This window comes from Lynx canadensis, chromosome B1 (assembly GCF_007474595.2).
Source record: "Lynx canadensis isolate LIC74 chromosome B1, mLynCan4.pri.v2, whole genome shotgun sequence".
Lineage (NCBI taxonomy): Eukaryota > Metazoa > Chordata > Mammalia > Carnivora > Felidae > Lynx > Lynx canadensis.
Window position 1 is genome coordinate 171,644,129 of NC_044306.2, and position 22,829 is coordinate 171,666,957.

The 22,829-nt window shown below is 45.7% G+C and overlaps 1 protein-coding gene across 1 annotated transcript in view; it reads left to right on the forward strand.

Annotated features, from left to right (window-relative positions):
- The first annotated feature begins 6,021 nt into the window (after positions 1-6,021).
- The window catches only part of APBB2 (amyloid beta precursor protein binding family B member 2), a 381,693-nt gene continuing 364,885 nt past the window's right edge, over positions 6,022-22,829 (forward strand). Inside the window, 1 exon segment of the mRNA XM_032593000.1 lies at positions 6,022-6,190. The gene's annotated coding sequence lies outside the window, so the exon portion shown is untranslated.

The window sequence follows — 22,829 nt, forward strand, 5'->3', positions numbered from 1 at the left end:
GCATCTCTTTTTAGAAGGATCGCTCTGGCAGCAGCATGGAGGAGGGGCTTGGGTAGGGAGTGATGGGTGTCACCAAGGTCAGTTAGCAGGATACTGAAATAGTACATGAAAAACCAATGAGGAGAGCAGGAATGGGGGTAGAGAGGAGGGCCCAGACTTGGGAGGCATCCCTGAGAGGGCAGCAAGAGGCCTTGCTGAGTAATTTAACGCTGGCTGTTGAGGAGGAAGGAAGAAATGAAGATGACTGAGAGTTCTAGTTTGGAAATCTGAGTAATTAATTGGTGATGTCACTTCTTGAAATAGGAATGGAAAGAGGGAAATCAACATGAGACCTACTAGAAACGTTACATATGTTGTCTTCATTTTAATTAAACAAACCGATGATGAAAAGGTCAAAATGCCCATCTTACAGATAAGAAGATGGAGGTTCACTGAGGTTAAATAATTTGTCCAAGGTCACACAGATGGTAAGTGAAAGAGCTGAGATGTGAAATAAAGTCTTACTCCAATGCCTGTATCTTTCTTTCCATGATGTATTCTACACTCTGATGGTAATTTTAATTTGGAAAAATAGGACTGAAACTCATGGGAAAGGGAGAGCTAGAAACATGATCCTCTCAGAGGAGGACTGGTAAAGAATGAAGAAAGATTAAAGTCTTACTGTATTGGGATAAAGAACTGGAGTTCACTGTCCAATAAAATTTTCTGCAGTGATAGAAATGTTTTATACTTGCATCATCTAATACTGTAGCCATGAGCCTGTGTAGCTATGGAACACTTGAAATGTGGCTGATATGACCAAGGAACTGAAATTTCAATTCCAATGTTAATTAATTTAAAATTAAAGTATGTGGCTAGTGACTACTGTATTGGATAGTTAGGACAAGAGGAGTCAACCAGACATGGGGACTCCATTAAAGGACAGGTCTTTCTGGTACTCCCGAAAACTCACTAGGTATTTCATCATCTGCCTCAATCTGGTAAGACTGGTCCTAAGTTTGGGGACTATAATTCATTAATTATAAATGTGTAGACAACACAGTAATTTTAGCAAGTCTTACATTTGGAAGGGGAGTAAGTGCAGTACTCTATTTGCCTTCTTATATGAGACAAAAATGAAAATCATTTCCTCTGTATTTACATTTTTCTGTGTGGAGTGTTATTTAAGAGCTTAAGTTCCAGGCAAATGCCTGGGTTCAAATCTCATTTCAGCCACTGAATGTGTTGTGCCTTGAGTTAGTTACTTCACGTTCTCAAACTTCTCTTCCACACCCTGTAAGATAGGGATAACAATAGTACTTTACTCATAGGTAGTCGTGAGGATTAAGTTAAATAACTAAGACACTTAGCCAGTATCTGGCACAAGCTAAGCACTCAGTACAGGTTTGCTATTCTGTAACTAGTGCCTTGTTGTGATGAGTTTGTACTTTGTACCTTTCTATTTTGACATTTACTTGACTCTATCTTTGGACAAGTAAAGGTATTCTTTCTTTTTTTTTTTTTTTTTTAAATTTTTTTTTTCAACGTTTATTTATTTTTGGGACAGAGAGAGACAGAGCATGAACGGGGGAGGGGCAGAGAGAGAGAGGGAGACACAGAATCAGAAACAGGCTCCGAGCCATCAGCCCAGAGCCTGACGCGGGGCTCGAACTCACGGAGTGCGAGATCGTGACCTGGCTGAAGTCGGACGCTTAACCGACTGCGCCACCCAGGCGCCCCTATTCTTTCTTTTTTAAAACTGTTTTTAATTTATTTTTGAGAGAGAGAGAGAGCCAGCAGGAGAGAGGCAGAGAGGGAGGGGGACAGAGGATCCCAAGCAGGCTCTGCACTGACAGGCTGAACAACAGCAAGCCTCGTGTGGGGCTGGAGCACACAAACCTCAAGGTCATGACCTGAGCTGAAGTTGGAGGATCAACCAACTGAGCCACCCAGGCGCCCCTGCGCAAGGAAAGGTATTCTCTCAGATCTCTAAATGTCTGACCATTCTTTTTTTTTAAATTTTTTATTCTTTATTATTTTTGAGAGAGAGAGAGAGAGAGACAGACAGACAGACAGACAGACTGAGAGCAAGCAGGGAAGGGGCAGAGAGAGAGAGGGAGACACAGAATCGGAAGCAGGCTCCAGGCTCTGAGCGCTCAGGACAGAGCCCGACATGGGGCTGGAACTCACAGACCTCGAGATCATGACCTGAGCTATAGTCGGCCGCCCAACCGACTAAGCCACCCAGGCGCCCCAAATGTCTGACCATCCTAAAAAGGAATACACATTAGTCAAGATAAAAAGATAGGGTTTTGGAAAGTTTTAATTGTAGGCACGAGTTTTGCAGTTACTTTTGTATTCCACTTTGATTTCCATTTTGTTAAAAGTATTTTAAATCAGTACAGTCCCAAATCATAACCCTAATATTTTGTGATCGTTAAAAATCATAGCCCTGATATTTTACTGTGATCATTAAAATTCCCTTGGTTTAGGGGCGCCTGGGTGGCGCAGTCGGTTAAGCGTCCGACTTCAGCCAGGTCACGATCTCGCACTCCGTGAGTTCGAGCCCCGCGTCAGGCTCTGGGCTGATGGCTCGGAGCCTGGAGCCTGTTTCCGATTCTGTGTCTCCCTCTCTCTCTGCCCCTCCCCCGTTCATGCTCTGTCTCTCTCTGTCCCAAAAATAAATGAACGTTGAAAAAAAAAAAATTAAAAAAAAAAAATTCCCTTGGTTTAACCTCTAACAGTTCATACACCACTCACTATCGAGCAAAAATACTAGAGGCTCTAAATTTTGACTCAAAAAATTTCGCCATGTCTTGAAGCTCTGAAGAATTTCATACCACTTAAATTGGAAATATTTGAAGCCTAGTCTCTGGTTATTTCAGAAATGGCTGGCTATGTTGTACAGTGTTCAGATAGATCAAGAACTATTTAAAGACTAATAGCTTCAGTAAGTATGAACAAGTAATAGGATCCCTTTTGTTGCTGATTTTGTACTCTGTAATCTTTAGATTAAAAAACCCCAGCATTGTAAGATAGTCTTGCACTCTTAATAGTGTTTGTGCAAAACACAAATGTATGTGTATATATATATATATATTTAATGTTTATTATTTTTGAGAAAGAGAACACGACTGGGGAGGGGCAGAGAGGGAGTGAGACACAGAATCCCAAGCAGGCTCCAGGCTCTGAGCTGTCAGCACACAGCCCGACGTGGGGCTGGAACCCACCAGCTGATGACCTGAGCCCAAGTCTGCCGCTTAACCGACTGAGCCACCCAGGCACCCCCACGAATATATATTTTTAATTAGATTAAGGTGTTAAGAAATCTGTGTTCAAGTGCAGTTTTGCCTAAGTAAGCAAGTCATTTACCTCTTTGGGCCATAGAGAGGTAAACATCTGTAAAATCTGAGTGGATCTAGGCTCATTCTAGAATGATCTAAGTGTCCTTCCAACTAAAACTCCTTGACCTTTCCTTTTCTTTTTCTCTTCGGCCTTAAAGGACTTCTAGAGGTAATGTTTACTTCCATGCTTTTACAAACATGCTCTCGAAATGTTCTTGGACTATTTCATTTCCTTAGAAAACAATTCATGGGTGAGTCAGCATGAAGGAAAAAACCTACTCACAATAGATATCAAAATTGCACGAGGTGGCGAAACGAGAAGTGATTTTCTTTGTAAACTAAAATGATGAGGTACAGAGGCACCAATTATTTATAAAACGAGTGCGCGGTGGAAGGCTTTATGTAGCAGAGGTAACGCGCTGTTACATATTCAGCAAGTCGGAGAGGTTATCAGGGGGTCCTCTCCACACAGCCTCAAAACTATTACTATAAACGTTCCTTTCAGTGAGGGAGGAAGATGTGTGTCTGGAGGCAGACAAGGAAGGATCCCAGCAAAGCGGGTTAAAAGCCTTCCCGCCTCCGCTGGTCTTCTCCCTAAATACATAATCAAGGGAATTTCCTCCTACAGCCACGGAACGTTCGGTGGCCGTTTCCACGTCACTATCAGGGCAGCCAGAAATTTTGCTTCCTCAGGCGGTGACTTCCCGACTCCTGCAGGTCCTCCGTGGGACTCCGAACGTCGCCCTTCCTTCCGGGCGCAGTCGGGCTGCGAGGATCGGAACCCGGGCGGGGGGCGCAGCGGCCAGGGGACGGCGCTGAAGCGTTTCCTGGGTGAGCGCGGCGGCCGGGCCCGTTTCCGGAAGGCTGATTGCATCAGGTGTGGAACTGGGCGCCTCCTCGGCCCAACCTGGCGGCCAATGCGCCTGCGCGCGTCGCCCCGCCCCGCCGCCGAGCACTCCACCGCGGGTTTTCCTCCCGGTCTGGAGAAGACCGAACCGGGAGGGGCGGGCGCCATTGGTCGCCCCGGGACCCCCGGGAGAGGGGACGGCGGGGTGGGACTCCCGGAGAGCCGCGGGGGGCTGTGGGGGTGCGAGGGAATAGAGTGCGGCGGAAGGAGGATCTGCCTGGAAGGGTGGAGGCCGGTCCTGCTACTGAAGGGCTGGATGGTCTTGGGCTGGCTGATTGCCTCGCCTCTCTGGACCTGAAGGACGTAGGCTAGAACTAGAAGGCGTTCCAATTCAGTCTGCATTTTCTCAAATTGGGTTAAATTGTGGCCTCCGGCTGTCCATGGTCCACCAACTTGATAGGCGGATCTTGGGGTGCGGGTGAGCACTTTCATGGATTTATAGGGATTTCTCAGTGGCAGTATTGTTTTCCGTTGCAGTAAGGAGCGACATGATTGTTGGCCTTCAGATGGGTCTGAGGAAAATTGTTGATGAGAGGTTGTGGGGGATGCAAACACCAGAAACCGGTCTTCCGCAAGGGCAGCTTCCCTCCACCACTGATTCCTTGCAACCCCACCATGAGTCGGAGTCATGGTCCCATCATACACTCTTTCATACACACCTAGTAGATTTCCCTCCTGGCACTCCCGATGTTTTTTATGACATTTTTGAGTGATGATTGGGTGGATGTCTGCTCACCTCTTTGGACTGTAAGCTCTATGAAGGCAGGGATCTGGTTTTTTTTTTTTTATTCATTGGTACTCCCAGGCTTACTATAGATCTTAAGGATCCTCAATAAATTATGATAGTCAAAGCAATAAAGTACTGCCCACCCCAACCACACACAATCCTCACGTGAAGAGTAAGGACCAGCTAGGTGTGAGTTTGTTATTCAAGGAAGTAGTGCATTCCGGAAGTTTGGGGAAGAGGATGAGTGAGGCGGCACTATAACTTCATAGTTACCGTTTGTTTACTTCCGGCATAATCTTCCTGACACAGATCACAGATAAGGCTGTGTGTATAGGTACAGTAGTGGCTCTCAAAGTGTAGTCCTCTGACCGGCAGCACCAGCATTACCTGGGAACTTGTTAGATATACAGATGCTTGGGCCCCACCATAGGCCTACCTATTCAGAGACTCTGGAAGTGGGACCTATTATAAATAATATTCCTGGGGACGAAAAGGAAATTATGCTTTTCCCCTCCTGCAGGTTTGTTTCTCTCCTGAGGTGATCTTGCTGTGATTTTCACCTCAGGCAATGGTGTGTGTGGCATATGCCTGGGATTCTGCATAAGGGGGCAGAAGTTCTCGCCTACAAGTTGCAGCTGGGTGGGTGTGGGCAGCTGTCATCTGGGTACATCTTCCCATTATAAGGGATTGCAGACATGTGGGGGAAAAGACTAGCCAGGGATGAGGTTACCCAACTGCCTGCTGGTGCAGACAGACGCCAGGCCACATGGAGGGGATACTGGGCTGCATCGCGACTCCCAACCCTTGGCTCACGGAACCCAGGCCCCCACTGCCTCCCTGCCATCTTCCCAGGTAATAGGGGAACCGTGGGTCCCAGAGGCCCCGCAGCCTCTGCCTGCAGGGGTCGCACGAGGAGCGTGGCCCGCCCCCTCCTCCCCGGCCCCCGCCCCCGGCCCCGCCTTTCTCCGGTTCGGCCCCCGCCTGGCCGGGTCCCTCCAGTCTCTCCTCGCGCAGCCGCCGCCAAAGCCTGGAGAAGTGGAATCTCGCCGGCGCCGCTGCCTGCGCGGGACTCGCGGAGCGGCACTGGGCATGCTCAGTCGCCGGAGCCCGTCCTGGTCTCAAGTAGGAAGCTCGTGCGCTGCACCCGCAGCTGATCCGGGCGCTCCGGGGAAGGCGAGATTGGAGCAGAGCGGCCGGGCGCCGGTGCCGGAGCGAGCGCGGCGCGCATCGCTGGTGAGCCTCGTTTTCTTCCTTGCTTTTGCCCTGGACCCCAGGGCGGCCCGGGAGTGCTGGCGAGAGACCCGGGCAGCGGCAGCGGCAGCGGCGTGCGACGAGTGGCTGCGCGCAGCCCGGCTGCTGCTCCTCTCCTGCCGGCCCCTGGGGCTGCGCGGCCACTGCCGCCCGCCTCGCGGCAGCCACAGCTGCAGCAGCTGCCGTCGCATCTGCAGGGGGAACTCGTTGCGGAGTCCGGTGCACCCTGCGTTCGCGCCGCAGGGCCGGCCGGGTGGCACCGCGGCTGCGGGCTCACTCCTTGACTTCCATCCCTCCCGCTTCCCGGCGCCCTGGTTCCCTCGGCAGCCCGGGCTTGGCGGGGCCTGGGGCGGGGGGAGACAGGGTTGGAGGGGGTGCGCCCGGGTGGGGGGCTGCGGAGGGGAAAAGTGAGGGCGGGCGCCGGCGGAGAAGAGCGCACACCCCCTTGCCCTGGTACCGGCCTCTGCTGTGCGGTTGGGCTCTCCCTCCTGGGGCGGCAGCGCGTTCCTGCCGGGGAGTTGGAGACGGCGCTGGCTTCTTGGGGGTTCAGACGCTAGCTGCTGGGAGATCAAAGGGGGAAAAGTTCATTTCCTTCTCGGCGGCAGAGAGCGTTTTAAGTAGAAAATGGCTGGGCGAAGGGGACCTAATCGGGGAAGCTGGCCACCGGGTCCTGAATGCCCCTCTGCCGCCCGGCGGGAGGAATGGAGGGTTGAACGTTGGAAATGACATTTGTTCGATGAAAACAGCGCTGGACGGAGCGAGGGGTGCCGAGTCCCATAGAAACAATCCTGGATGGTCTAGACCGCGGTGAAGAGATCTAGAACTGAGGGGGTAGGGGCGAAGGGCCGAGGGAGAGTGGAACTTGAATTAAACCAGAATAAATTGGAGAAATCAGATTTAGAGTTGTGGCCGTTTTGTAGTCAAGTTCTGCGCAGTTTAGAGCCACAACTGTCATAAACGTTTTTGGATGGATTGAGTGGTTGGGAGGGCCAAGATTGAGAAGAGACTAATAAGGTCAGGGTCAGAAGCTCCGACGAGACTGGGTTCTGGAGGGGGCATAGTTTTAACAAGTCCTTCAGTCACTGTCTTTACATTGCGCCTGATGACTTAGGTGAAATACCTAAAGGATTACCATAAAATGATGCCAACAGTGGTGTTTCAGTTCCAAGAAATGAGGAAACTTTGGGAAATTGGCATTGGTTTGTCATTTGTTTAATATTTAACTGATTTAAACAAACAAAACAGTGGCTTCCTGATCTGTTGTTCTGGATTTGGGTCTCTTAAGTCTTTGATTTTTTTTCCTTGTCATGGGCTTCTATTTCAAATCTTGTCCTCAAAAGGCCATGATAATTAAGGATATCCAAGTTTGTGTAGCTGGCCTTTCAGGAACATAATCCTTGAAGGGGGATTTCTTTGTGAATTTAGGTAGCAGCTTTGTTGCATTTTCTATTTGTAGCTTGAAAACAATAATTGTTCAACAGCTGTGTATCGTAATTTGCAGAATCCTAGAAATGCACTGATTTGAAGGGATGGCATTTCTCAGATGGATGAGGAACCTCGTGCTGGGGAAGATGCTGAGAGAACACAGGTGGCAGTAGAGTATAGTGGGCCAGGAGTCAGGATACCAAGGGAGACACACAGGCAAGATTTCTGTTGCTTTTCTTCTGTCATCATCGTTCTGCGTGACCCCCAGAATCCCTTGAGGTCTTCATAATCTAGGGATGCCCCTGGGTGTTTGCTCAGAGCTTTGGAGAAAGGGGTCTAAAGTTGAGATCTTTTTCCAGGGAAGGAGTTCCTTACACTTTATTCTCTTCTCAAAAGGATATTTTGAACTAGGTAATTCACCTCCAAGGAGCCAGCACCATTCAGCACTTTGTGAAACTTTTATGCAGTGGTAGTGGAAAAGCTTGATGAGCTGAAGTCTAAAAGACTGGCGTTTTACACTTAAATGGACTAATATGAGTAAGAGACTACAACATTATTTAAAAAATTACTACATCTTGCAAGAATCCACATGTACAAAGATAACATATTTTAAAACTGTTACTCTTTTTACTTTTTTAATGTCACGTTTCAACTTCCAATGATCTTTTTCCTGCCACCAGAAAAACAGCAAACATTGAATTTTCTTCCTTCCTTCCTTCCTTCCTTCCTTCCTTCCTTCCTTCCTTCCTCCCTCCCTCCTTCCCTCCTCCCTCCCTCCTTTCTTTCTTTCTTTCTTTCTTTCTTTCTTTTTTTCTTTCTTTCTGTCTTTCTTTCTTTCTTTCTTTCTCTTTCTTTCTTTACAGCAGGAATTAATACTGAAAGCCTTGCCCTAGTATTAGTACAAGGTTGGGGCACCTGGGTGGCTCAGTCAGTTAAGCCATCAGATTCTTGGTTTCGGCTCAGATCATGATCTCACAGTTTGTGGGTTCAAGCCTTGTGTCTAGCTCTGCACTGCCTGTGTGGAGCCGGCTTGGGATTCTCTCTCTCCCTGTCTCTCTGCCCTTCCCTGCTCTCTCTCTCTCTCTCAAAATAAATAAATAAACTTAAAAAAAAATATTAGTACAGGGTTATGCTGAGTACTCTGATTTCACAGTATCTAAATTTGCCTTTTAAGAAAAATGGATTGTTCTCTATATCTTTTTTAGTTACACTTTTTAAAAAAGTTTATTTATTTATTTTGAGAGGGGGTGGGGTGTGTGGGCAAGAGAGGGGCAGAGAGAGAGGGAGAGATAATCCCAAGCAGGCTCTATGCTGTGAGCTTGGAGCCCGACATGGGGCTTGAACCCAACGAACTGAACTGCGAGATCATGACCTGAGCCGAAATCGAAAGTTGGGCGCTTAACCGACTGAACCACTTAGGTGCCCTTAGTTACACTTTTAAAATAGGCAGGACTCTGCTGTTGTAACACCTTAAGTTTTCCAAGGCTGTAGGGCTTTTAGGAAAGTATTGTAAGAAGGTATTAACTAGTTATGTGGGCAATTCTTATTTTCCTGCCCCACGTTAAGGAAACTAGCATTTGTTGAGTGCTTGCTCTGTGCCAAGTCTGATATGAAGCTTCTTACGTATATTATCTTATGTCTCAGTATCTTTCACATGAATGTCAGCTTCCCAAGAAAGCCCCTCTGAGGAGGTGGACAATAGTTTGATTGCACAGCAATAGAACTTTAAAGTTTTATCTTATATGAGAATATTTCTGACGGTTTCATTATTAAAGAAGCATTCTGTTGTGAAACATTTTTGATTTGTTATTTGGAATTAGATTTGATTGGAACAGCATGTTTTCAAAATGATTTGAATGTTTTAAATAATCTCTCTGGATTTAAAAACTGTTTTATGTTCGTTTATTTTCAACAGTGTTGTGCTACCAACACATAAACCTAACTGTAAGGGAGATAAACCCAGATTACCCATTTTATTTCGAATGTGTTATTAGTATTCTGCCAGTTGATGGCATGTCTCAGTTGAAATGGTTTGTCAGACACAGAGTGACAGATTCTCCATAATAAAAGAGTCTGGTGGGATTTGGTGGAAAGACTACGAACCAGTGACTCCTAAGACTTGCCTTCTGAGTCAGGCTCTTCTGCTACTTTCATTTACTGTGTGATCTTGGGAAAGTCTGTTTCCTTGTCTGGGCCTCAGTTTTTCCATCTGTAAAATGAGGGAGTTGCAGTAGAGTGCACCTCCTATTGGGTTCTTTTGTCCCATTTCGGGAGTCTGTGATGCAACCATTTGAGGAGGTGGGGGTGGGGGTGGGGGGGTGATTTGGACTTAATTTAGAGCATTAGATGAAGCTGATTTTGTGTTTCACTAGGTCTGGCCTATCCTGACCTGGCCTTTGAGGAATGCCTTTCCCTCCCCCCCCTTTTTTTTTTAAACTTTTTTTAAAAGTTTATTTATTTTTGAGAAAGAGAAAGAGACAGAGTGCAAGTGGGGGAGGGACAGAGAGAGAGAGAGGGAGACACAGAATCTGAAGCAGGTTCCGGGCTCTGAGCTGCCAGCACAGACCTGGACGTGGGGCTGGAACTCACGAACCATGAGATCATAACCTGAGCCGAAGTCGGACGCTCAACTGACTGAGCCACTCAGGCACCCTGTGGAACGCCCTTCCTTTTTTTGGCCAAATCCTTAACTCCCCTTTAGTTTTTGTCAAAGAATGGTTGTCATAAAATTAACTCTGTGGCCCTGCCAAGTCTAGGTAGGGGTAAGGTAATGATTAGATTTGGATAAAGCACATTAGATATTTGAAACTGTTTTATAGCATCTTCTGAGGGGAAACTCTGCTCTTGGGCATCAGATAAACAGAGAGAAGCCTCTACAGAGGCCACAGAGGAGAGTATCATATGTCTGGGGTGCCGGGCCTACTCCTAGGAAGTTTTGGCAAGCCTTTTCCATGTCCCCATCCTCTGTCTTCAGCCCTCGATTAGAAATGTAGCCCTTGGGGCGCCTGGGTGGCGCAGTCGGTTAAGCGTCCGACTTCAGCCAGGTCACGATCTCGCGGTCCGTGAGTTCGAGCCCCGTGTCAGGCTCTGGGCTGATGGCTCAGAGCCTGGAACCTGTTTCCGATTCTGTGTCTCCCTCTCTCTCTGCCCCTCCCCCGTTCATGCTCTGTCTCTCTCTGTCCCAAAATTAAATAAACGTTGAAAAAAAAATTAAAAAAAAAAAAAAGAAATGTAGCCCTTGCTCTCTGGAATAAAATTATCATTATCATTTCATGTTAGCACCATCCCTGTATTGGGCAGGTGTCCAGGGCCTGCTTCTGCAGTAGCAGGAGTGGTGGCTGTTGAGAGACATCTACTCAGTTTTAGCAAGATCGTGAACTTTTTTCCTTTTCTTTCTTTTTCTTTTGGCAAGCTATGATGATGGGGCAGAGAACAAAGGAAACTGATGCATTTGGTTGTAGTGCACTTTGTTTTCATGACATTCACAAAACTCAGTGTCATTAACCTTCAAGCGAGGCAGGTGAGGAGACCCCAGAGTTGTTACCCACGTTTTAATAATTGATGATAAACAGGCAGTAAATCTAATGCTTCTGATGTTAACCAGGCTGCAGGGTTACTGGGCCTCTGGTAGGAGTGAAGCAGTAACTCAAACATGAGGGCCCTAAGGGAGGAAAGGCATAGAGGTTAGAAAGTCAGGTCACGGGGCGCCTGGGTGGCGCAGTCGGTTAGGCGTCCGACTTCAGCCAGGTCACGATCTCCCGGTCCGTGAGTTCGAGCCCCGCGTCGGGCTCTGGGCTGATGGCTCAGAGCCTGGAGCCTGTTTCCGATTCTGTGCCTCCCTCTCTCTCTGCCCCTCCCCTGTTCATGCTCTGTCTCTCTCTGTCCCAAAAATAAATAAACGTTGAAAAAAAAAAATTGAAAAAAAAAAAAAAAAAAGAAAGTCAGGTCACTACAACTTGGCCAGAAGTAAGAAGTCTGGATCAATTTCAAAGTATTCGAGGCCTTGGGGCACCTGTGTGGCTCAGTCGGTTGACTGTCAGTCTCTTGATTTTAGCTCAGGTCATGATCCCGGGGTTGTGCGATCGAGCCCTGTGTTGGGCTCTGTGCTGAGTGTGGAGCCTGCGTGGGATTCATTCCCCCCTCCCCCCCTCGTTCCCTCTCCCTCCCCCTCTGCCCCTTTCCCCCACTCATGAGCTCTCTCTCTAAAAATAAATCTTAAAAAAAAAAGTGTTAGAGGCCTTTAGGTGTAGACTCACAGGAGACATTTCCTTTCTGCATAATCTTATTTCCATTATGTTTGAATCCTACCTGGTCTTATAAGCATTGACCAAATGCTAGGACAGACATTAGTTTTATCATCAGGAAAAAGGTCGAAATGTATAATGTATTGATACATAAAATGTACAGATTTATATGGACAAAGATGGGATGAGAACTTGGAAAAAAATGAGTAGTATGGAATTATGGATTAAGGTATTTATGATTTGACAGTGGTTATAAGTTCTGTTCTTTGCCTCTCATGGAAATCCTGCAAAATTTTGTCTGCTAGGTAATAACTGAGGTTTTAAAAGGGTAACTCTACTGGAAAGTATGCTTTAGGAATGCTCAGGGTGGGAGGAAAAGTGGTTTCGTTTGTGTTTTTCTTTTAAAATAGGCTAAAAAGAATGCAGTTTTGTAATGGAGCTAGGAGAAGTGTGCTTAGGAGGAGGAGGTTGGAGAGAACCTGCAGAGAGCTCCAGAGAGTGAAGGGCAAAGCTGTTTTGGGAGAAGGAAAGCTTGGCATTACAGTGCTGTAGGATGTAGCGTTTTCAGAATTGCTGCCCTATAAATCAGATTTTAGTTTCCACACAATTTAAAAGTGCAAAGCATGGTGTTAGGCCTGCAGGCCATTGTCTGTTGGGGATGTGTTTGCTGGCCTTATCAAAATAATGATGATGCTGAAGTGAATGTTTTGTAAGTGTGTCTAAATTACAAGATGTGCCCTTTTTTCTTTTTCTTTTTTTTTAATTTTTTTAACGTTTATTATTGAGAGACTGAGAGACAGAGAGACACAGAGTGTGAGCAGGGGAGGGGTAGAGAGAGGGGGACACATAGAATCTGAAGTAGGCTCCAGGCTCTGAGCTGTCAGCACAGAGCCCGACCCAGGGCTTGAACTCAAAAACTGCGAGATCATGACCTGAACTGAGGTCGGTTGCCCTATCTGAGCCACCCAGGTGCCCTATCTTTTTTCTCTTCTCTTTCTTTTTTCATGTTTATTTATTTTGAGAGAGAGAGAGCATACGTGCGTGTGCTGGGAAGGGGCAGAGAGTGAGGGAGAGAGAGAGAATTCCAAGCAGACTCTATGCTGTCAGTGCAAAGCCCGATGTGGAGGCTTGATCTCACAAATCATAAGATCAGTGACCTGAGCTGAAATCAAGAGTCACATGCTTAATCAACTGAACCACCCAGATGCCCCATAAAGATGTGTCCTTTTTTCTCTGAGACTATACCCTTCTGATTTGGGGGTTAGATTTTTTTTTTTTTAATGAATTGGTGGGAATATTTTTATTTGGCAGCTTAATGGTCCATGAAATTGACAAGTCTGGGAAGCCAGGCCTGAGATGTCAGAGCCCTGCCTTTGGGATAGAGTGAGAAGTGTAGGCCAGGCCAAACTGGAGCTTATGGGTGGGCTGATGGGGCCTCTGGGCCTTTTAGGAATGTAGGGTCACTGGTAGAGACCAGGGTCTTAGGAGCTTGGAAGAAGCTAATTTTGAAAGTGCTCTGGGAACCAGCAGATATTTTTGAATTATAGCCCAAGAATGTCAAAGGAAGTGCCAAGAAGAAAGATGAGGGTCTGAGAGAGCAGAAAGGACAACTGAAATGTGAATTTCAGCAGGCAAGGCCTCAAAATGACAGCTCTTCGTGTTGGTTTCTTTGCATGCAGGCCCCTTTCTGCCAAGGCAGCATGCTTTAGCAATTTGGCGTTGGTGCTTCTGGGAAATGCTGCTAGAGTCAAAGCCATAGAAATACAAGTGGTCTAACAGCCAGCTTGGTTTGGACCTTTGAGTATCATGTCTTCCAGAGCAAGTAGGAAGCTTAAGAATAGTTTGCTCAGGGAATTGCAAACCCAGCTTATTTCTGTTTTAAATAGTAGGTTAAGAAAATGATGTATTTTCAAATAATACTTTAAAATCTGTGCTTAATGATATCTGGGTCTTGGTGGTCATCATGGCAATCTATTGTTGGAGCTCTTTGTGCTAAGAGCTTTATCGCCGTTAACCTATTTAATTCTTACAAAATGCCGTAGTGCTGTCCCCATTTTAGAGATAAAGAAACTTTAGAGGTCCTTTTCACTAAAGCCTGCACAGTAAACAGTAATGCTAACCCTGTAACTGTAGTGAGTATAGAGGAGTCCATCAGAGGATTGCTGAGGGACTGACAGGATGAAGAAATAATGTTTATTAATTAAGGGTCAACTACGTGCCTCGTGTTTTACAGGAAACATCTCACTTAGTCCTTTAGGGTACCTCCTTCTTATCTCTTCTGAGTGAGGAATCTTCCTAAATTCACCATTTGGGGAAGAGGTGAAAATTTCACCTTTCATCCATTTTCACAATGGACATTAACCTAAATCCACATTTTTAATGGTGGAATTAGTTCTTTCATATTACGGTTCCAATATGTGTTTCTTTCATGTGCCCACAAATTGAGTAGCAGAAAATCCAAATATAATTTCTGAATGTGTCTGAAACTAGGGGTTGCTCTATAGCCTCTCTGGACACATTGCAGTCTAGAATGTTTCTACTGTGAAAACATACACACTGGAATCTGATTGGTTGTCACGTGCCGATCATGGGGCAATGCTAGGATGGCAGAGGTTTCTGATGACTGGGAGAAGGTGAGGTGAGGGTTTCCAGGTTTCTCCAGCTACTTGTGGCTGGCTTGAGACTTTTGGCTGCTGGAGTGGTGGGTCTGGAGAGAGAAATTCAGCATGCCTGTTGACGGTTCCTCTCTTTGGGAGCATCTGGCACGCTCCCTTCTGATTTTCATTGGATTTCCTAAGTGGACTTTAATCCTGGGCAAGAGAGTCTGCCTGTTTGCTGGGCAGTACTACTTGTCAGTGGCAGTGAATAAATTAGAATATCTTTAGCATGAGTTAGGTTCCTTGAGTTGATTTTTTTCCTGAGTGAACTAATACCAAATTTCTGAACCTAATAACTGAGGCATGGTCTGGACTCACAGGCATTATAGATACTTTGAGAAACACTGATTCAACCTCAGATTCTTCTATCTGACCAGAATTTCTTATCTTCTCTTATAACCAGGCTTTATTTATTTATACATTTTCCAGACCACTAGTGGAGACAGACAACAAGAAACCTTAGCTTCATTTATTTGTTCATGCCTTTGTTCAGCAGATGTTTATTGAGCACGTATGTTGTGCCAGGCACTGTGAGAAGTTCAGGAAGACAGAGGAATGTACCAGAGCACTGACTGTAAGGTGCGACAGGAGAGGCATGTGTGTGAAGTCTGAGGGAGTGGAGAGAAGGAAGGCTGTCGTCACTCACTCGGTGGGAGTGAGGAGCCATGGCGAGGGACTCCTAGTGTAAAATCCCCACTACAGAAACCCTTTTCAGCTGACTCCTTTTCCATTTTCCTTCCCTCCATAGAACTGTTACAGCCTGTTTCTTCTATCCAATACTTGGGATTTGCCACTCCTTCCAATGGGAACCCAGAGATTTGGCCTTTCAAATCTCTAGTAGTGGTTCTCAAAGAGGAGTGGGGAAGGGCAATTTTACCCTCCAGGGAATATTTGTCTGTCTTTCTTTCTTTCTTTCTTTCTTTCAGAGAGAAAGGGTGCAAGTGAGTGAGGGGCAGAGAGGGGGAGAGAGAAGAGAGAGAGATGGAGAAGAATCTCATGAGGGTCAGAGAGAAAGAGAGAGAGAAGAGTGGGGCTCACCCAGAGTGGGGCTTGTGCTCACGTGAAGTGGGGCTTGAGCTCACCCAATGTGGGACTTGAACTCCTGAACTGTGAAATCATGACCTAAGCCGAGGTCAGATGCTTAATGACTGAGCCACCCAGGCGCCCTTGGAGACATTTTTGATTGTCATGACTGTGGAAGGAGTACTACTGGCATCTAGTGGGTAGAGGCCAAGGATGCTTGTAAATATCATACAGTGCGTGCATGCACAAGACAGCCTTAGGGAAAGGTGGTAGCAGGCGGTTAATAGCTAGATTCTTAGGCTTCCAGTCTTGCTCTGCAATTTAATAGCCACATGACTGGGGACAATAGAATTACAGAATTACAGGTGGAGAACAGAATGTACAGTGCTTTAGTTTCATCATCCATAAGTAGGAATAGTAATGGTGCCTATATGATATAGTTGTTAGGAGGTTTTCATGAGTTAATATTTGAATATAATAATGAACAATACTTGGCATGAAGTAAGATCTTAACAGTTATAATTATTTTTTATTTTCAGCAAAAACTTTAACTTTTGACTCCAGAGAGCTTGAGTTTAGAGAATCCAGGGCAGCTGAGTTTGTGGCACCATCTCTCTGTATGCTTTGGTGTAAGAATTGGCCATTGTTTTTGTTTCTCTGGTTCCTTTTTGTCCATGGGTTTTATTTTCCACTGTTTCCACCTCTTGATTCTAGGACTTTTGATAGCTTTGTCTTTCATCCTTTTTTCCCAGGGACCCAGATTTATGTCCTTAATGAACCTTTCCCTGGAGGGCTGAGAAATATATTTATGATTTTTTCTTAGCTCTTTCTATTTTGGGAATGGTGAGAATGCAGGAAGCAGGTCAGGGGAGACCGCCTTACTTCCTGATTGTCACAGCTCTCTTCTCTATGAAGTTCCACGCAAGAGTGAGAGGCAGGTGGTAGTGCCTGCTTAGTAACTAACTCTTCCCTCTCTCCACCCACCAGCTCCACCCCCAGGTTAGGTGCCTACTACTTCCAAAATACCCTGTAATTGGGCCACAACATTATCTGCCTGCTTGAAATCATTTCTAAAAATCAAAGCAAAGATGTAGAATGTGTCCGTGGGATTTAAAACGTCTTGGTCCTCTACTTGAATGTTTTGGAGTTGTTCTGAAAACAAAAGAGCAAACTTGTTACCTTAGGTGGCAGTGTCTCTGTGGCCTACAACTGTGTCTTCCTTTCACTTGCAAAAGTGCTCAAGTCATGGTCCTTGCTGGCTTTCCACAGGAAGATGGGCTTGTGGCTGCCACTCAGCAGATCAGATTTACTGTCAAATTTTGCTAACATAATTGACCTGTAGAGATTGCCATTCTGTGTTTTGAATGGTATCAACAGACTTGAGAAAAGTAAGGAGTTAAGTTGTCATAAGCTTTCTTTCTTTTTTTTTTTTTTTTTTGACAGGAAGCAGGATTTATTGGTGGGCATGAATGGGGAAGGGCAGTGCTAAGGTTCACATGAGTGCAGAACCCGCCATTTGTCCAAGGGGCCACGATTAGGGATGTATTTGACTCCACAGCAATCTGGCATGAGCTGCTTTTTAGCCACACCATGTCTTCAAATTCGTCCGCACTAAACTTAGTAAAGCCCCACTTCTTGGAAATGTGGATCTTCTGGCGCCCAGGGAACTTGAACTTGGCCCTACGTAGGGCCTCAATCACATGCTCCTTGTTCTGCAGCTTGGTACAGATGGACATGATGACTCGGCCAGTGTGGACCCTGGGGCTTTCCGGAGGCACCCCGCATACCTGTCTGGAGCCTAGATTGGAGAAAGCGTGAGGCCAAACCTCAATGTCCACCGGAAAAAAACTGTCTCTAAGGTCCCTCAGGGCAGTCCGTACAACCAACAGGCAAGTTGTCATAAGCTTTCTAATTCCTTCCCCATGACACAGTTATCTCTCCCCTGAATGAGAGCAGTGGCCTCTCAGTGGCCTCCTGGCCTGTCCAGCTCAATTCATTCAGTTTGGCTTCCAAAGCGCTGGGCGCTGTTCCAAATGCTGCCTGTGGAAATGGACCAGGGTGGAAACTGACCAGGATGGCCACTGTGTCTGCCTGCCTAAACTCTGTGTCTGGCGGGAGAGACTGACTACTGTGATAAAATGTGATGTGTGCTACCAGGAGGGGAGGTGGGAGGTACTCCGTGCTTCCGATACTCGCACCTGCCCTGGTTGGGTGTAGGGGGTGTGTCAGGCACGGCTTCCTTCCAGAGGAAAGGCTAGACAGCATGCCTGGCACCTCCACATCTGTAAGGTGCCCCTGACTCCAGACTCCTGCTTGGAGCTATGTTGTTGCTGATGGTGTGCCTCCCTTCCTTCCCACCACTGTGGCCTCTCGTTGAGTTGCCTTCTCTGTGGTCTCTCTGTTCATTCTCTGCACTGCCTGCAAAGTGATCTCCTGAAATCCTCTGCAGGTCCGGGCATGCCCATCCCAGCCCTCCAGGGGCTCCTCATTGCCCTCGAGATGATGTGCCAGCTTCTTGGCATCGCACCTGGTACCCTTCATGATCTGCTTTGCTCTCCATCTCATGCTCGGAGCTTGAGCCACACCATTCTCACGACATACCCTTTTGGCTTTGGGGCTTTTATCCTCTGTTCCCATTGCCTGCAACCATTCTTACTGTCGATGTATTCTTTACTTGCTTGACTTTTGTTTCTTCTTCAGAAGTAGCTTAATCATCATCCACCTCAGTGTGTGTCAGAATGACTGGAGGGCTGGCTAAAACACACATTCTCCTCTTACCCCCATAGTTTCTGACTCCCAGGACTGTGGGGTGGCCCCATCAAAGTTTGTACTTCTAACAATATCCTGGGTGATGTTGATGCTGCGGGTCTGGGGACCATGCTTGGGAGACCCTAGGTACATGGTCACCAAGGACAGGGTGACTGGCTCTTTTTGCTTCCACTGTGAGCGCCTGACAATCTCTCTTACATCAAGCCTTTGTTGTCATACTGCTTTGCAACTATTTACTTTCCTGGCTTGTCTTTAGTCTGTAAGCCCCTTGAGGGACAACACTGTTACTTCTTCATCTTTGTGCTCCCAGTGCTTAGAAATCCTGGGTGCTCATTAAACATTTGTCAAAGAATGAATATATGAATGAAAAATAACTTTATCATTGGAGGCTTTAATAAATATGCCCCAGAACGTATTTTAGCAGCTACTTTTTCTGACAGTTTCCCCCACAGTTGTGAAGGTATAGGCTTATAACATGCTGTTAATGAGATCAGCATGTGTTTGGTTAACATAAGAGCCAGTTAGCTGTGTGGTTTTGTGTCCAAATTCTAGAAAGGTCTAGGGGAGGGACTAATACTAAGCATATTAGTGTTTCTGGAATTACTCAAAAATACATAGGTTTTTAAATAGTGGCTTGGTATGAAAATATGTGTCCAAAAGATATGCAGATGTCATTTAATTTAGCAACCATAGCATAACTGTGGTCTTTTTATTTGAAATAATAAATCTCAGTGAACTGATATTAAATGTAACCAGATGTTTAAGCAATCCTTTCTTTAAGCCAGAGGGAGGGATAACTAGAATACTTCATGTGCTTACTCATTCCGTAGATGTTTATTGAGCATCTATCTACTATGTGCCAATAGGCTCTAGGACTATGGCAATGAGTAAAACACTCCTGCTTTCTCAGTGGGAGGTGCCAGAGGGAAAATAGAGTTGGGTGATGTGATGCACAGTGCCTAGAGGGCTCCTTTAGGTCAACTGGTAGGAAGTGACTTATTAAGCTGTGTCCTGATTGACAGGAAGTGATGGCCATGTCGAGATCATGACACGACAGGAAGTGATGGCCATGTCAAGATCATGACATGGAAGGGAGCAGTTTAAGGCCACGAGAATGGTGCAGAGGGCCTAACTTTAAAACCTGTCTTTGAGGATCCCTGATGCCCCTGTAGTCTTGAAGACTGGATTGATGTACCTTATTATTTTTTTTTATTTTTTTAATGTTTATTTATTTTTGAGAGAGAGAGAGAGAGAGAGAGAGAGAGAGACAGTGTGAGCAGGGGAGGGGCAGAGAGGGAGGGAGACACAGAATCCGAAGCAGGCTCCAGGCTCTCAGCTGTCAGCACAGAGCCCGATGCAGGGCTGGAACCCATGATCCGTGAGATCGTGACCTAAGCCGAAGTCAGATGCCCAACTAACTGAGCGACCTAGGCGCTCCCCTCCTCCACCTGTCACCTTATTATTGTGTTTGCTAATTCAGATCCAGGCTCAAGCCTTGCTTCCACAGCTCCGAAAGCAGTACTTCCCAAAGGGTGTTCAGTGAAACCTGAGTTATGGGAAATATGTTGGGAATAAAGGTTTCTGCCATTGAGTTCAGAAAACTGCATGCACCTTTTCTTTCCATTAACATATTCAGGAGGTTAACTACATTTAGTCCCGCGTTTGCCCACGGGCCTACTTTGCGCAGCATCTTCTGAACTGATGTATCTTGTTGCACACCTTGGACAGTCAGCTCTAAAGCTGCTGCTTCGTGCACACCTAAAAGAATATTTCACGTGAGGCAGGCTTCTCTCTGCTCTTCACGTTCCACTTCCCCTTTGGTGACTTTGATTGTGGAAGAGAAGGTGGGAGTGGGATTTCTCACATTGGTTTTCCAAATGCCTTGTGCCCAGTAGATCAGTCCACTGATTTGGGTCCAAAGGTAAGTGGCGTTTAGAGCCTGAGAGGTCATTGTTCGTTCGCTGCATTCGGGGAGGGGTTGGCTGTAATGTCATGTCCATGCAAGCGGTTTCTGCACACGCTTTAGCCTCTGTTACTTTAATGGAGAATGGTTTGTGGTTGAGTTATTCATTCTGTCTTCTTTTGGGTATGTAAACATCGCTTTGGGTGTCAGCTGACCCTGAGTAGAAGTAGGGGGAGAGGAGTGATCTGCTGGGAGTTGCTAAGGGTGAGCCTTAGGTATGAGAACATTAAGCTTGGGTCAGACGCTGTGTACTGAACCTTTACTGATGTTTTGGAATCTTAATACCAGCTTAAAAAATACTGGCATTTAGATTTCCTTTCAGTTGAGGTATGTTTGGTTTGGGCCCTTCCTGAAGTCAGAGCAGATGGACAGGGTCTGTCTTTTTGAAGTTTTGTTGTTGACCTTTATGGTTCTAGTTTGGCACAGCAAGCCCGGAAAGGTTCAAGGTGGGATAAGCTCACTGAAAACTTTCATTTGAGGGAGAGTCCAAGATGAGTGTTTTTGTAGAATAATTCAGAGTAGAAGAGCATTTGGCTCATTTGCCAGGGTTGTGGGGAGGCTCCCATCCTGTGCTGCTGATTTTTTGTGCTTGGGGCAATTTCCAGAAAGAGGCAGTGTGGGGCCTGACTGAGAAAAAGGTTAAAGAAGCTGCAGATACAGATGGAATAGTCCTGGAAATGGCCCACCCAGCGAGGGAACTAGTGGTGGGGCACTAGAGGGAACACCTGGGGTTTCCTTCTAGTTCTAGGAATTTGGAATGATTAGTGTTTTTGGGTCCTCTGTGTTGGGGCACTGTGTTTGCATGGGTTGTGCTCTCCTTAAATGAAACAGAAACTTCAGTATGAGTGGTGGATACATTGGATACCATTACTGTGCACAGGATTGCCGTGTCTTCAATTATCTAGTATCCGCAAACTCCTGCATTCAAATGATATACATTCCAGTGACTTGAGCAGGAAGTGTGAGAAGTAGTGGAACAGAAGTAACACTCACTGCTCTTATGCATGAGACCTAGCAGTTGGGTCGGTGTCGTTTTCTAAAAATGTCTTTTTTTCTAGGTCTTGAGGTTATTTCTACTAAAATGAGTAAAGGAAGTCTTGCATTCCCTCAACTTAGGTATAATTGTCTCCCGGTCAAAGTCATCTCCTGCTGACTTGAGTTTTATTTCATCTTAAATCATTTTCCTTTACTGGTACTAGATCCTGCTGTTCTATATATTACATGTATATATTTTGTAAGCCACAAGTTGAAACAAGAAACAAAAATAAGGCATGGAGTTTTATTGAATTTTATCTTTTACCCCCTTAGTTCTGAGAACATGTGAATTGCAAGAAAATCAGTATGAAAAAGCTGGGGAGAATGTTGATTTGCGGTATTATTATTTTTATTTCCTAGGAAGAAAACAGGATTTTCATTAGATGCCATTGCGTCGTTTTCCACTGAGAGCGATAATAGTGGGATGGATGGCCATATCCGGAGTTTGTATACATTTTTGCTTAAAATGTAAATGTTTTTTGTATGAACTTTGCCAAGGTGTTGCCCTCTTCCTGCAGCAGCAACTATTATACAGTATGGTTGTGTCTTGCCAAGGACAATTTCCTTTTATCAGAGTGAAACTTCAGGCAATCTTAACTTATTTCTACCATAGGGGAGCTTGGAAGATACGAGTGTTCATGAAAGCACATTTATTTTTCCTTGGCCGTTGACCTTGAAAGTAAATTTTTGAAAAACTTGAAGATCTATTATTTTGATTGATGGTTAGGTTAAAGGATACTCAATGTGATGTAATTATACAAATTTCATTTGCATAAAGCAAAAGATTACGAGAGAATGAGTAGAAATGAAAACGGAGTGCTTGTGTCGTGGGATCGTGGATGATTTTGTTGGCTTTCTCATTCTTCTTCCTCCCTGACCGTCATTAGTGTTTTTATGTCCTTTTGGCACGCAGTAAGAGGGGGAAAAACATGTCCTCACATGTTCATTTTTGTGTCCTCTAGAGGATGTGCATTTCAGAGCGTTTCTTCAAGGAGGCTAACCGGGAACAAAGAAGAACTGGCAATATGCTTAGTGAAATAAGCCAATCACAAAGGGACAGTTATTGAATGAATGTATTTATGGGTCCCAGAATGGTGTAATTCATAGAGACAGAAAATAGAAAGGTGGTCGCCAGGGGCTGGGGTAAGGAGGAGGTAACGGAGAGTTAGTGTTTAATGGATCTAGAGTATGTATGATTTGAGGAAGATGAAAAAAGTTACAAAGACAGGTGTTGGTAATGGATGTACAACACTGTGATTGTACTTAATGCCACGGATCTGTACACCTAAACACGGTTGTAACGGTAAATTTTGTTATGTGTATTTTACCACAATCAAAGGGGAAAAAAAAGTTTAAGCTAAAAAAAAACCAAAAAACAGAGAGCTGTTCCCGTTTCCTTCCTGTGTCCTCACCGACTGAAGCTGCTCTGGGCATGCTCTGATCTTGGTGTAGCCTGCCACTGGGGCTGAAGCTTTGAGGGGTGCAGAGGGCACAGACCCCAGCAT